The sequence below is a fragment of the Microcebus murinus genome, chromosome 26 (assembly GCF_040939455.1).
Source record: "Microcebus murinus isolate Inina chromosome 26, M.murinus_Inina_mat1.0, whole genome shotgun sequence".
Classification (NCBI taxonomy): domain Eukaryota; kingdom Metazoa; phylum Chordata; class Mammalia; order Primates; family Cheirogaleidae; genus Microcebus; species Microcebus murinus.
The window spans coordinates 14,115,382-14,130,047 of record NC_134129.1 but is presented as its reverse complement, the minus strand read 5'-3'; the positions used below and the strand labels follow the sequence as shown (position 1 = coordinate 14,130,047).

Genomic DNA, 14,666 nt, shown 5'->3' with positions numbered 1-14,666 from the left:
AGAGTATTTCATTTATTGTGAGTGGGACTCTAAAAATGTCTAGTATGTACCTCACTGAACATTAAGTTAAATGATCCTTGGAATGGATGATCTATTTCTTCGACTTACCAGCTGAGTCAACTTGGACAAGTCACTTAAATTCTCTGAACCCCTAGTTCTTTAATCTATAAAAGAAACTTGCATAGGAAAAGGCTTTGTAAATGAGAGAATGGGGGGGAGGGCGTGTGGCATAAAAATGCATTATCATTGTTTATTGTTTTGTTGCTGTTACAAAATTCTGTGGGGTAGTTAGTGGCCTTGCATCTCTTGGTGCTTTTGGAACATAGAGCTTGGTACTGTTGAGTGTGGGGACTTTGTCTTCGGAGTACTGGGAGTGGGAGGCATTCCCACCTGCTTTTCTTGTAAGAATAACAAAATACCAATCTGTCAACTGCAGATAGCTGCCACTTATTTTTTTGCAAGTTGAGGGGAAAGATGGAAGTTAAAGATAAGAACAAAGGAAAGAAAATAACTATCTGTTAGTTATTACCACAACTAGCTATTATGACAACTACCTGTTCATAAAAACTACCCATTAGTTGTATTTGTTGTTATGGTAAGCATTGTATTAAATACTTGGATACATTATTTCATTAAATCCATACACCAAGCCTTGTAAGGTGGGTGTTACCCCTACCATGACATTTCTCCTCAGGTGATGGGCCCCCTTAGGGAGTCACTTAAAAGAAGATAAAAACCACTCTGATTTGTCATAATTTGAGAAATCTTATTAGATTTTGGGAATTTTAAGGTTTTGATTTTTTTTCTAATTTTTTTTTACAATGTACATGCACAGCTTCTGTAATAATAAGGTAGTTATTTAAAAATGAATAGTTGGGCCAGACGTGGTGGCTCATGCCTGTAATCCTAGCACTCTAGGAGGCTGAGGCGGGCAGATCGTTTGAGCTCAGGAGTTTGAGACCAGCCTGAGCAAGAGTGAGACCCCATCTCTACTAAAAAATAGAAAGAAATTAGCTGGACAACTAAAAATATATATAGAAAACATTAACTGGGCATGGTGGTGCGTGCCTGTAGTCCCAGCTACTTGGGAGGCTGAGGCAGGAGGATCGCTTGAGCCCAGGAGTTTGAGGTTGCTGTGAGCTAGGCTGACGCCATGACACTCTAGCCTGGGTAACAGAGTAAGACTCTGTCTCAAAAAAAAAAAAAAGAATTGAGTTTTGGGAAGTTCTTGGGGAAGCACCGGTGCACTAGGTACTGTTTTAGGTGCTTGTTCACGTGAGTGCACAAAGCAGGTGCAGCACCCTGCCCTTGTGGAGCTCACTGTCCTAGCATGGAGCTCTGAGACATAGGAAAGAGTACACACCATAAACACATCTCACTAGGATAGTAGAAGCCCGCGGGAACAAGGAAGAAAGAAAAAGTAGAGCAGAGTAAGGGGGTTGGCAGTGCTGGGTGGGGTGGGAGTCCAAATTGCAGTGTGAAATAGAGTGGCCAGCGTGGGCCTCATTGAGGAAAGACAGGAAGTCAGGAGTTCGCCCTGGGCACGTTCCAGGTAGAGGAGGCAGCTGATGCAAAGGCCCCGGGGAGGGAACAGAGCTGGGGTGTTCCGGGCCCAGCGGAGGCCAGTGTGCGGGAGCAGAGTGAGTGGAAGAGTAGTGGGAGGTGAGTTTGGAGAGGCAGTGTCAGGTCCAGAGGAAAGAATGACATTTCCTTGGTTTAGATGCATAAGAAAAGCTTCCTTGTTTTCTTCTTGTCTACCTGGTTTATTCTAAGTGTGTTTCCTCTGCAGTTAAAATATACCCTGCCACACACACAAAATAAATAACACATTCGACCTCTGCTACCATAGTAGTTCGCTAGAGCTGCCATAGCAAGGCATGACAAAGGGGGTAGCTTAAAGCAACAGAAATTTATTGTTGCACGGTTCTGTGGGCTAGAAGTCCAAAATCAAGTTAGGGCCGTGCTCCCTCTGAGACATGTAGGAGGAAATCCTTCTTTGCCTCTTCCTAGCTTCCAGCGGTTGTCGCAATCTTTGGTGTTCCTCAGCTCGCAGCCTCTTCACGTAGTCTCGGCCTCTGTCATCGCGTGGCATTCTCGCCGTGTGGCTGCGTCTAAACCTGGCCATCTTCTTCTTCTAAGGACATCAAATGTATTGGACTAAGGGCCCACCCCACTCCAGTGTGACCTCATCTTAACTAATGACACCTGCAATGAGCCTTTTTCCAAATAACATCACATTCCGTGGTACGAGGAGGCAAAACTTCAACTTACCTTTTTGGGGGACACGATTCAACCTGTCACAGCCACTTTAAACAATAAACAATAGGTACTATTATTTTATTTATTATTTTTTTTTAGAGACATGGGTTCTCACTCTGTTGCCCAGGCTGGAGTGCAGTGGTGCCATCATGGTTCATTGCAGCCTCAAATTCCTGGGTTCAAGTCATTCTCCTGCCTTGGCCTCCCAAAGTGCTGGGATTACATGCGTGAGCCACCATGCCTGCCCAACAATGGATATTGTTATCCCGGTCTTACAAGTGGATAAAGAGGCTGAGAAAGTCCGTGTTTCACCAGGCCACGCATGCGCTACTGTGGCCGTGCTACCAGCATGGAGCTGACAGGGGACTGCCCTGGCCCGGGGCGGGAGCTGCACACACACAGCGTTGCAGTCCTGGCCCGTGTCCCTCAGCCCCTAGGTAGCCCCAAACCGATGCTCTCTCCCAGCATCCTATTGAAGGGAAAGTCGAGGCCCCCCCATAAACCGCTCCCCCATTTGCATTGCATTTCGTCCCGTAGCATGACAAACGTAGGAAACAGATGCTTCTTCCCTCTTTTAGGATTTTTTTCCAAGAAAATAATACTGTAATTTCTGTGGTACATAGAACATTTTGTGACAGAATCACATGTTTTTGTTTTTTTTTCTCACACAACATAGAAAAAAAAAATATATATGGCTGGCTGAATCAGTTGGCATATTGCAATAAAATTAGGGGATTTTGAAAGCATTTAATATGCTTTGCTTTTTTATTACATTTAAAGATTCCCTCTAAATATGAAGCTGTCTAGCCATTTGTGAGTCTGAACCAACACTAGAACCTTATTTTGGGCGTAAGCTTGAGGGATGCACTTGAGAAATGGAAGGATACACCAAAACAGAGCTGAACGCTTTTCCACGTGCTAATAGGGCCCAGGTGTGAAGAGTGACGTCCCCGGGCTAGGCCAAAGGTGGGTGAAGCGACCCAAGGCAGTCGTGCCAGGGGAACGTCTAAATCCCGGGTTCAGCAAGCGCTCACAGCTAAGTGTCAGGGAGGTGAGGCAAAGCCGTAGCAGGAAAACTATGTCCTGAGGTCAAGACCGGGGAGATTAGAGATATATCAAGATGTAGAGCCTGAGACACAGTCAGTGGGTCAGAAGATGGGTTGGGGAGGGCTCCAGAGGCCTGTTGGCCCAGGGCACATGTGGGGGTTAAAAGAGAAGGTATTGGGTGACACGGGGCAGCCACCACCTGCTTTTCCTGACTGCATTCAGCCACACTGTTTGTCTTGTCGTTTCCTTTCGGGGTCCCTTCTCTTTTACCTCTGTTCTAAATGTGTTTTTATCACCCCCAAAGCTTTTGGGCTTCTCTTCCCACTTCACGGCAGATTGCTTTGCATCTGTGTGTTGAAGCATATGTTCTCCTTAGTAGGAAAAAGAAAAAAAAAATAATAAAAGATCTGCCTCTTTTCTAAAGATCCTCCTGCTCTCTCTGTTAAGATCCGTTTTCTTTGATCCTGAAAGCATGTGGAAATGGCAGGGTCTTCGTATTCTTCTGCTGAATCAGAATGATCTGTAGCCTCCATCTGATGTCACCACCACTGAATGCCAGTCCCCGGGACACGGCCCGGTCACGCAGGTCTGGCCGGGGTTTTAGAGTCCGGCGAGCACAGGTCTACCCGGTTGACTTTGGATTCTGTCGCCAGCACCTCGTAACTGCAGACAAACAGCTGCTGCTCCTGCAGCTGTTGATTGTGAAGTGAGACCGCGCGGGCCAGCCACATCGGGCCAGTGGCTTGAATTACTTCTCTGCTGCAGACATTCGGGGAAATATTAGGCTTTTCACAAGAAAGCCCCAAAGTTGACAAATATTAGAAAGAGCTACTTAATTAAATTGAAATTTAAAATTAAAGACCTGCTTAATTCCTCTTATCACTATGGAGTGGGAACAAAATCTTCCTTGTTTACCGGTAGTAGTAGATTGTTGAACAATGAGAAGTAATGAGCCCTTTAACCGTAACACATTTTTCCAAATAGTCAGGCGAAATTCACACAGCATAAAATTAACCATTTTAAAGTGGACAATTCAGTGGCATTTCGTGCATTCACAATGTCGTGCAATCCTCACCTGTGTCTAATTCCAAAATGTTTTCATCAGCCCCCACATAAAACTCTGTACCCAGTAAGGGGTTACCCCCATTTCTCCCTACCCTCAATCCTTGGCAATCACCAGTTTGCTTTCTGTCTCTGTGGATTTACCTATCCTAGATATTTTGTATAAATGGAATCATATAATATGTGACCTTTTGTGTCTCTTAAAACACTTGTTTTTCATTACAAATCATTCTTTAAAAAAATCCTCTCATCATTATGCTGGGAGAGCCAGGGTCCTTATGGGGGTGTTAACATCTTTCTAATTAGGACCTCCAGGAAGAAAACTCCTTCAGGAACAGCTGCTTCACTCTAGTTGCTTGTGGGCTTCTCTTCGTGAGACAAACAGCAGTTGAGAGTTAAGTTACTTACTCCACAAGGTTATGGAGAATTCGACTTAACTCCTTCTGTCACGGGGCTCGATCCCCTTGGACACCCTCTCCCCAGCCCTGACTTATGTCATTGTTCTCGTGGTCTGAACTCCAGTTTATCCCATCATCCAGATGAACCTGTAATTGATATTTTGGCACCGGGATAGCTAGAGATTATATTGCGAGCCTAAACCACAAAGCATAGTCTCTCCCAGGGGGAGTTAAATGATACCAGCCATTGAAGATGAAAATTTGAGGAATACTTTAGTGTCATCTCTTGGGGAGGCTGATCGCACCCGTCCCTCCTCCCTCCTCTCCCTGGTGAAACGGAGGCTGCTCGGGGAGGGCTCTGGGATGCAGACAGCACAGGCTTGAAACGAGATTCCTCTCTCCATCTGCCAGACGTAACCCAAGATGGTTGCAAAGACGAAGCTGGCAGAGAAATGGGAAACTGGATGGCAAACAAGGTTCCGAGGGCACCTAAATGCTAGTTAAATCCTTTTGCAGTAGCAAAAGAGCCTCCTGGTCTCATAATGCAGGCCTGAAGAATTAGGTTGGTGTAGTGCTAGTAGTTCAGCGAATGCAACCCTTCGAGTCTCTTTTCCGTGGACCCCCCCGGGAGGGTAATGTGCTGTGGGCCCACAGTTAAATACAGGACAGATGAAGACTCGTCTCTATCAAATGGTGATGATTAGTGACTACTGTATTACGTGCTAGGGAGGACTGAATCATCAACTATCTGAAAAGACCACCTTTAGAGTAACTAATGAGTATGACATCAGACAGCAGAGAGAGGGGACATCAGACAACAGTCTGGCTTTGTTGCCCAGGCTAGAGTGCCATGGCATTTTGGGGGATTCCCTTCCTCCTCCCTCCTTCCCTTCCACCTTCTTTCTTGGCTTCCTCTCTTCCTCCCTCTTTTAACATGTATGGAGCTTGTTACTCGTCAGAGGCTGTGCTGAGGGCTAAGCATATGAAATAAGGCCCTGCCGACTCCCTCCTTGCTGTCATGTCTCTGCTGGGTCATGTTGTCCCGCGGTTAACAGAGCACCGAGAGTAGTTGTGTCTTGTCTGTCTCCTGTGGTAGGAGGCAGCTTCTGAAGGCCAGAGTCCTTCCTGCCTTCCAGCCTTTGAATCCAGCATTGCCTAGCAGACTCGTAGGGCATTGCAGCAGGCATTAAACTGCATGGAGTTGAATTCAGATATGTAAACAGATAACCGGATAAAATGTGATTAGTGATATTTGAGAGAGTTTTGCACAGAGTGCTGGGGAGCCCAAAGGGCAGAGTAAACAACTGCCAAAGGCAGCCAGAGGGCCTCCCACAGGTGTCATCGGAGCTGTCTTGAAAGACGAGAAGGTGTTGGCCAGACAAACAAGGGGGGCACACAATCTCCAGAGGTCACACTTCTGTGAACATGTTCCTTGGAGGGGCCCTTTGATCCTCTAAATCCTGCTCTTCCTGTCTATAATGTAACTTTAGAAAATAACTGCTTGATTCGCCAGTAGCCAGCGACCGCCTAGGCATCTCTTCGAGAAAGTGATAGCCTTAGTTCTTCTAGGAGCTAAAGCAAAAAAACCAAACAAACAAAAAAACCTAAGAAAATACTGAATATCTTATCCCTAAAATGTCTATTTTAATCTTCCTTTTCCTTATTAAAATAAATAAATTTTTATTTTTATTTTTTTCTAAATTGGCTCAAGTGGAGCCAGGGTTTCACTTCCATGATCCTGTCACCATTTCAACAGATGTCCACTGAGTGCCTCCCATGGAAAAGGCCCTGCTCTGTCCAGCAGTAAGATCATTTCTGCTCCCAGGGAGACCAAAAGTGGCACCAAACAGAAAGCTAAAGTCTGCACAAAAATGATCCTCCCCTACCATTTACTATGAAAGCAAAATCTTTTGATTATATGCAGGTGTACTGAATTAGTATTAAGCTTCTTGAAATAAATGACTAATTCTGATCTGAAGTTCAGAGATCCGAGGAACAGTGAAAAAGCCAATACTTTATAAGATTTACCAGGAAAAGGAAAGAACATCGTTAGTCTTCTAAACTTTACTGGGCACATATTTTAAGAAGCTTCAAAAGTTGATTCCAGAGCCAGGCACTGTGGCTCATGCCTGTAATCTCAGTAATTTGGGAGGCTGAGGTGGGAGGATCTCTTGAGGCCAGGAGCTTGAGGCCAGTCTGGCCTCAAGTAAGACCATCTCTTCAAAAAAGCAGAAAGTCTGCCAGGCATGAGGGCAGGTGCCTGTAGTCTCAGATACTCAGGAGGCTGAGGCAGGAGGATCGCTTGAGCCCAGAAGTTCGAGGCTGCAGTGAGCTATGATCACATCACTGCAGTCTAGCCTACTCAACAGAGTAAGACCCCCATCTCAAAAATAAAAAGTCTTTTCTATGCAGAAAAATATCCCCGAAAGAAGCATTTAAGACAGAACTTAAGTTTTATATTAAGGATTCGATTAAATATACTATGTGTTTTTAAAAGTGTAGATCATTTTATTTTCATTTATTTGTCATAAATGTTGGTATCTTACTAGAACTAGAGCCTCCATTTATAATTCTGATTATCATACCGACATGGATGTGGTTTCCAAGATCCGACATTCTTTGCTCATCTACGACAACTTAGTTCTTGAGTTAGGTAGTGCCTGCGACAGGTAAGGCTGCCCACCCTGGCGCTGCCCCTCCACAGAGCCCTTCTCTTCTCTCTCTGTCTCTTTGGGTTGGCAGTGCTGCTGTTCTAAAAGAACACATTCAAATGCCAACCAGTCCATTCTCTGACAACTCTCCATCCCAGAAGTGAGTCTTTTTTTCCTACAGACTCCTGTAGCAGCTCATTCATATCTCTTTCTCTCTCTCTCGTTCTCATTCTCTTTTTCTCTTTCTCTCTCACCTCTGCTGTGACATCTCATCACCTTCTGTCGTGACTGACATCTTCTGTGACTCTCTGACACTCTTGCTTCCCTCTTATAAAGACCCTTGTGATTATATCGGCCCACCCAGATAATCCAAGCCTATTTTACTGTCTCATGGTCATTAACTTAATCTCATCTGCAGGGTCCCCTTTGCCATGCCAGATAACATATTCCCAAGTTCCAGGGATGAAAAAGTGGATGTCTTCGGGGAGCCATTGTTCTCCCTACCCCAGGACATGTGTTCTGAAGCAGCACTGGCAGCAGTCAGGGAAATACACCTTTGTCCTTCCAGGGAGGCCTGCGTGGGACACTACAGCCACCACTTGAGGCTCTGTTTCTAAAGGGAAAATGAATGCTGAGATGCGGAACGAAACAAATTAACATGTGATACACACCATAGATAAACCATGAACTCTTTGTATAGTAACCTCGGCAGAAATGATGCTAAAGACCACTAGAGGCCTTCTTGCACACAAATCTACTTAAATTCCCTTCTCTCAGTCCCAGATGTATAGCCCTTATTTTTAGCATACATCAGACAAATTATATGCTAGCACCTCCAAGTACGATTTTTTTTTTCTGTCAAAGTTTTTCAAGACTTTTTACCCTGCATATAAATGTGAACCTACTATGTGTTAAAATAAGAGCAGAACTTACCATTTTGTGCTAAGTTCGAGAAAGTACACCATGCTGGGTGTTTCAAACTATAACCATGTCACGCCCATTTCCAAGTAGATTTCAGCAACATTGCTCTAATCCTGTAGTCACTAAGTAGGGCATGGTACAGATGTTAAATAGGAACATAATATACAAGGAGCTTAATAATGTGAAGACTTTTGGGAAGAGATTGATCATGAAGAAAAGTAGACAAACAAATTGAGAGATGACAAGAATGCAGAACAAGGGGTCGATAAATGATGAAAGTCCAACATATAGCATGACAAATTTGTTTTAAAAGGCTTTGGGAAATAAAAAAAATATATAAACGTTGTCTTGTGTGGAGGAAATCAGGTAATCTAAGGAAGATACTTGATTTCAGTAAGTAGAATGAGAAGAGCTTTTCCCAATGTCAAAAAGTGAACTTTTTCCTACAAAATACAGGCGTGAAAGAAAGATCTTTGAAATTTCACTTAGATTAATGGTATCTCACATTAAAGAGGAGTGGCATAAGATTAATTGTTAGCCTCTGTCACCCCACACAGACAATGCTATAGCACAAACTGTGACATCCTCCAGGGCAGGGACAGTGCCTGATTAATCTTGGAGTCCCTAGCCTTATTATTTTGGCATATTGCCGTAGTGTTTGTTGAGCACCAAGTAAAATGATTGCAGCTAGTTCCTTCCTGAATATCATAGCACTGATTCATTTGGAGGAGACTATTCACGAGAAACTGGCAAAAGAAAAGGGCGTATGAGAAAAGAAAAATAAAAAATATGATATGAAGTAGACAGTTGAGATTTTCAAAGGACATGTCTAGAGATTTTCTTCATTCCCAAATTGTTCATTTCACTACAGCATATAATTTTCTCCCTCCAAAAACATATGCAGTATGAGTAGAGAATAGCAAAAGTATATTGAGATTCAGATGTTGATATTAAGTTATGAGAATCATTCTTCAACAAAATTGCAAATTGTTACTTGTTGTACACCCTAGTGCATATATACATAATCTCAGGGACTCAATTGCAAATAGTCGAACTGGCATATACTACATCAAAGAAGGCTTATAGGCTACTGTATTTTATTTAGGAGATCAGGAAAAAGAGTTCCTATTTTTTTTATGTTCTAGTACTGGAACATTCTTTATTCTGCCTCTGTTGAGATTGTAAATTGCTGAGGACTATGACCTATGCTGTCTTTTTCTATCCTCTGTTTGCCTAGTGCAATAGTTCGATGTTGTGGGCATCATAGACACTCAGTAAATAGTTGATGACTTAGATTAAATGGACAAATATAACAATATGAGCACTGTAAAAAGTAAGTGTGGGTAGTTGTAAAATAATTAGAAACACATTCTCAGAAACAGTGAACTATATTGATATATTTTCCCATCTCTTTATAAATATTCTATGATTAGATGGGTAGATTATAAAGGATATAGTCACAGGAAATGCTTTGCAGTATACAGTGGCAATAGATTCAGTAAAGGAAAACGTGACTGATTTCACACCAATCCAACAGAGGGCATTGGTAAGTCAGGCAGGCCCGGGAAATTGCCTTCAAAAGCAGTATGTGGCCATTCATAGCAATAATGACAGTGGTAACAAAGAAGAAAGTAGTGAAATTTTAAAATAACCTGTGCTTCAGTGATGATGGGATTTAAGATTAGCAATACAAGAGTAATTAAGATAACAAATTAGCTAAGCGATTGATTCCCTCATAAAAGGATTCAAGAATGGAATAAGGAATCATTAATATTATAGCTTATGTTTCAGAGGTAGGCAAAATGAAAAGTAAAAACCATAGTGCTTTCGTCCAAATGTTGGTGTCCCCTGTACAATTTATATGTTAAAACCCTAGCTCCTATGGTGATGGTATTAGGAGGTGGAGCCTTTGGGAGGTGATTAGCTCATGAGGGCAGAACCCTCGTGTATGGGATTAGTGCCCTTATGAAGCGGGTCCCTGGGAGCTATCTTACCCCTTCGACCACACAAAGACACGGCTAGAAGGTGCCATCAGTGAACCAGAAAGCAGACCTTCACCAGACCCTAAATCTGCTGAAGCCTTGCTCTTGGACTTACCAGGCCCTAGAACTGTGAGAAATAAATTTTCTGTTGTTTAGAAGCCACCCAGTTTGTGGTATTTTGTTATAGCAGCCCAGATGGACAGAGATGTGAGAAATAGAGTTCTCTAGAAGTAGGTTGATGGCTTCAGTAGTTTGAACCTCTTGGATTGATCTGGCCAAGTCCTAATGGAGAGATAACATTTATGCTGAGACTGTGTTGTTAGTTGTCATAGCAGTAAGTTTGATAATTTTTTTTTTTTTTTGAGACAGAGTCTTGCTCTGTCATGCTGGCTATGGTGCAATGGGGTCATCATAGCTCACTGCTACCTCAGACTCCTAGGCTTTAGCGATCCTCTCTGCCTCAGCCTCCGGAATAGCTGGGACTACAGGCACATGACACAACTGGCTAAGTTTTTCTATTTTTAGTAGAGTCGGCTTCTCACTCTTGCTCAGGCTGGTCTTGAACTCCTGACCTCAAGCGATCCTCCTGCCTCAGCCTCCTAGAATGTTAGGATTACAGGCGTGAGCCACGGCATCCAACCTAAGTTTGCTAATATTAAGAAAGGGTTGGAAGTAATGAATACAAGACTTTTTAAAGGAAGAGATTTTTCTTTATTGTTGATACAAAGCGTAAAAAATAAGTACTCAGTTTGATTTTTTTCTACTTGAAATTTTTTGTGAGTGATGTGAATCCTTTCAAAAAATAAGATCTTAGAATGGAACAGGTCAAGAAAAAGATTTTGAGTTTAAGGAAATACTTCATACTGCGATGTACAAATAGGAAGGAGGTATAACTTGCTTAATACAAGCACTGTTCCAGGATATTGGAGTTTCAAGACTTAGAGGGGAGGTTAGTCAAAACATGACTATAAGCATGTAGGGAAAAGGTGCACAAATGATTTGTGGCAAAATGTTGTAAGAAACAGCTGACAAGAAGAGCCGTACAAACTCGAAAGATCAAAAGTTTATAAAGGTTGTGGAAATGCCGAGAGAAATGAATGCTTCAAAAATGTGTTTAGTCCTAGAAAAACCATAAGAAAGGTTAAAAAAATGACATTAAGGTATTCAGACAATTGAGGTGACTACTCATTATCAGGTAGGATGATGAGTGTCAGAGGAGCCTGTGAGCATTAGCTAGAGAAGCACATGGAATTTAATTTTTCTAAGGAAACAGAACTTAGAGTGGAAATGGGTTATAACTGGCAATACAGGAGGATAAAGATTGACCGTATATAAATCAGTCTTATGTTTGAACATCTAAACTTGTATAAGCTCAATCTTATTTTTGAACATTTAAACTTATCAACATTTTATAGTTTGCCAATCCAGGGTATTTTTTTTCCTAATAAACAACCTCTATGAGAGTGAGTATCTGTGAAGAATTTTGAGTTAGGGGAAAAATAATGCAGGAACAATAGAAAACATTATTTACCCCCATTTTACAAACCTGTTCTCTTATCCTAAGACCATTATGAGAAATTATACTATAATGACAGAACACAAGTCTTTGGATGTTAGAGATCATTTTTGAAATAGAATAGAAGAAACGTGAGAGGGTTCTAAATTTGGCAAGATGTGTTTTTCTTATGCATAGTTTGGGGATTAAATAGTTTCACTCAGCATAAACATTGACTCTGTTAATACTAAAAAGCAAAAGCGTCCCTGAACTAACCCTGCCTTTTCTTTTCAGGTATGAGGAATATACTAAATTCCCTCAGGACAAGGGTCAGCAATTTGATGAAGACTGTAATTCAGTGAATGGGTAGTTTTTATAGACTGCGAAAAGCAATAATAATTTCAGTGTTTTATTATAGATGTCACTTTGTCTCCTCCATCTCTCCCATTTGATTATATGTTACCTGCAGCAACACGATGAAAGGTAATGTGCTTTGCTCACTGAAGTGGAGGACATAGGACACAAGCTTTGTGCTCATAGATTTGCATGCTGTACTTTTTATTTCAGTGACATTTAACAAAGCCATGGCCATGGAGGAAATTAAACTTACAAAGAATGTCCATAATGAGGCTGTGAGTGCTGATGCTTCAGGTATGGTACATAGTGGCTACTCTTGAGTTGCAAATTAAAGAGACAGAAGCCATCTTTTCTTAGTTATTTTTAGTATACAGAAATACCTGGATTTACCCGTAGATTAATTTGTATAATAACCTCGTCTGTCTGGGACACAGCGACACAGCCAGATATAAGCAAAGCCAAGCCAAGCCAGCTGAAACAGAGCCATTCCTCCTCTGCACTAAACTCCTGGGGGCCGAGGCCCCGAGTGACTCTCTCTTTACATATACTTCTTTCATGCTTCATTATCTAATTTCCCATCTCATAAACACAAGAAGCAATAAATTAGGAAGGAGAAGCGATTATGAGAATCAGACCCACTGAGCTGATAAGAAGTGACAGTTGAAATTTCAAAGAGGGAGGCAGAAAACTTCTTAAAAAATAGGCACCAGAATGTTTTAAGGCAGAAGAGCCATTGAAAGGGACAGACTGTCCTATATATTTCAGTTTCTTCTCAAGACATCATTTTAGTGTATCTAAGGTTAACAGTAATGGCCCCAAATCACCAAAATGTACTATTCAACGTATAATCTCTATTGTAGAAAAATTTCCATGTAAGATGCTTTAATTTTAAAAAATTTTGAAATTGATAGAGATACCATTTAGTTAACCTCATTCTTTGATAATATCAGGTAAACAAAAATTACCATAATACATTGCATTGAATAAGCCCTAAAATACATCTATTTTTATTAGTAGTGATCAGAACATTTTGATATTAAATTTTAATCTCATTTGTTTTCTCTGCAAAATTCCTTCCAGCGACTTACAGGAAAACAATGATTAGATTTACTTCACCTTTCCTGGCAGAGATTAAAAAGGAGATGTGTATGCTAGTTCATTCTTGCCGGTTAATTTCCTGCCTGTGGTATATTTTTGCCTTGTTTTATTTTATTTTATCTAGAGCAGAGTCTCTTTCTCTCTTTAAAAACAATAGTATGTTGAAAATCACTTATGTAGACATTACACACTTTTTTCTTTCTGAAAGTAGAGAGATGTCAAAATTTGGATAAAGGAAAGTTCAGGAACACATTTTGCATTGTCTTAACACTAAACTTTCCTTCCTCTCTCCCGCTGACCCCCACCTCCCAGCACACACCCTGGCCAGTGTATGACTTTATGGTATGTTTGTGAAAGCCTGGCCCAGTATAATTTTCTGTGACTCAGACTGTGAAGCTTTTACCACCTTTCTAGGGAGGGTTACAAAGTCTACTAGACCTCCCTATTTTCTTACTGTGTAGGGTGATTTTTTCTTTTTTTAGGAAATGTATCTTATGTTTTTTGGTTATGTGACTTCGTTGACTACATTATTTCTTATCTTTCCTCATTAAAAGTCACAAATTTACCTTGCTGTGTGACTTACCTGCACAATTCTACAATTATTTGTTGTTATTTGGGGGCACAAAGGAGTTGATCTTTGATATACCTCTTATTTAAATCTGAAGTAAACCAGATTTCATTTCTGGAAATCAAAAACATATATATATGGAGAGAGAGAGGGGGGGAATGCCAGTGTACATGCCATACATCTTAAGCTATCATTTCTGTGAGACATGAGAAATTGTGCAGCCCATGAACCCATGAAATTTTTTGACCACGAACCTCAAAAAGAAGAGAGGAAGGGACACTTTCTCCTGAGGGAATTTGTATTATCAAAGGTCTTTGACGTTAGAAGTTGGCTCTAGCATTTAACTGGGGAAGAAGCAGACCCCAAATGATCTTATTTCCACTCTTACATCATATAGCAAGATATTTATACCTACCTGTTCCTTGGGGCGGGTAAGGCTTAGTGTTTAGTATAGAAATAGGAGAAAACATAGAAAAAAAGTCAATCTTGACCGGGCGTGATGGCTCACGCCTGTAATCCTAGCACTATGGGAGGCCGAGGCAGGCGGATTGCTGGAGGTCAGGAGTTCGAAACCAGCCTGAGCAAGAGTGAGACCCCGTCTCTACTATAAATAGAAAGAAATTAATTGGATAACTAATATATATATAGAAAAAATTAGCCGGGCATGGTGGCTCATGCCTGTAGTCCCAGCCACTCGAGAGGCTGAGGCAGGAGGATCGCTTGAGCCCAGGAGTTTGAGGTTGCTGTGAGCTAGGGTGACGCTATGGCACTCACTCTAGCCTGGGCAACACAGTGAGACTCTGTCTCAAAAAAATAATAATTAAAAAG

At 41.6% G+C, this 14,666-nt stretch overlaps 1 protein-coding gene across 2 annotated transcripts in view; it reads left to right on the top strand.

The window, feature by feature from the left end:
* Window positions 1-14,666, top strand: part of CRACD (capping protein inhibiting regulator of actin dynamics) — a 211,424-nt gene that overhangs the window by 98,761 nt on the left and 97,997 nt on the right. The gene's annotated exons all lie outside the window — the stretch shown is intronic.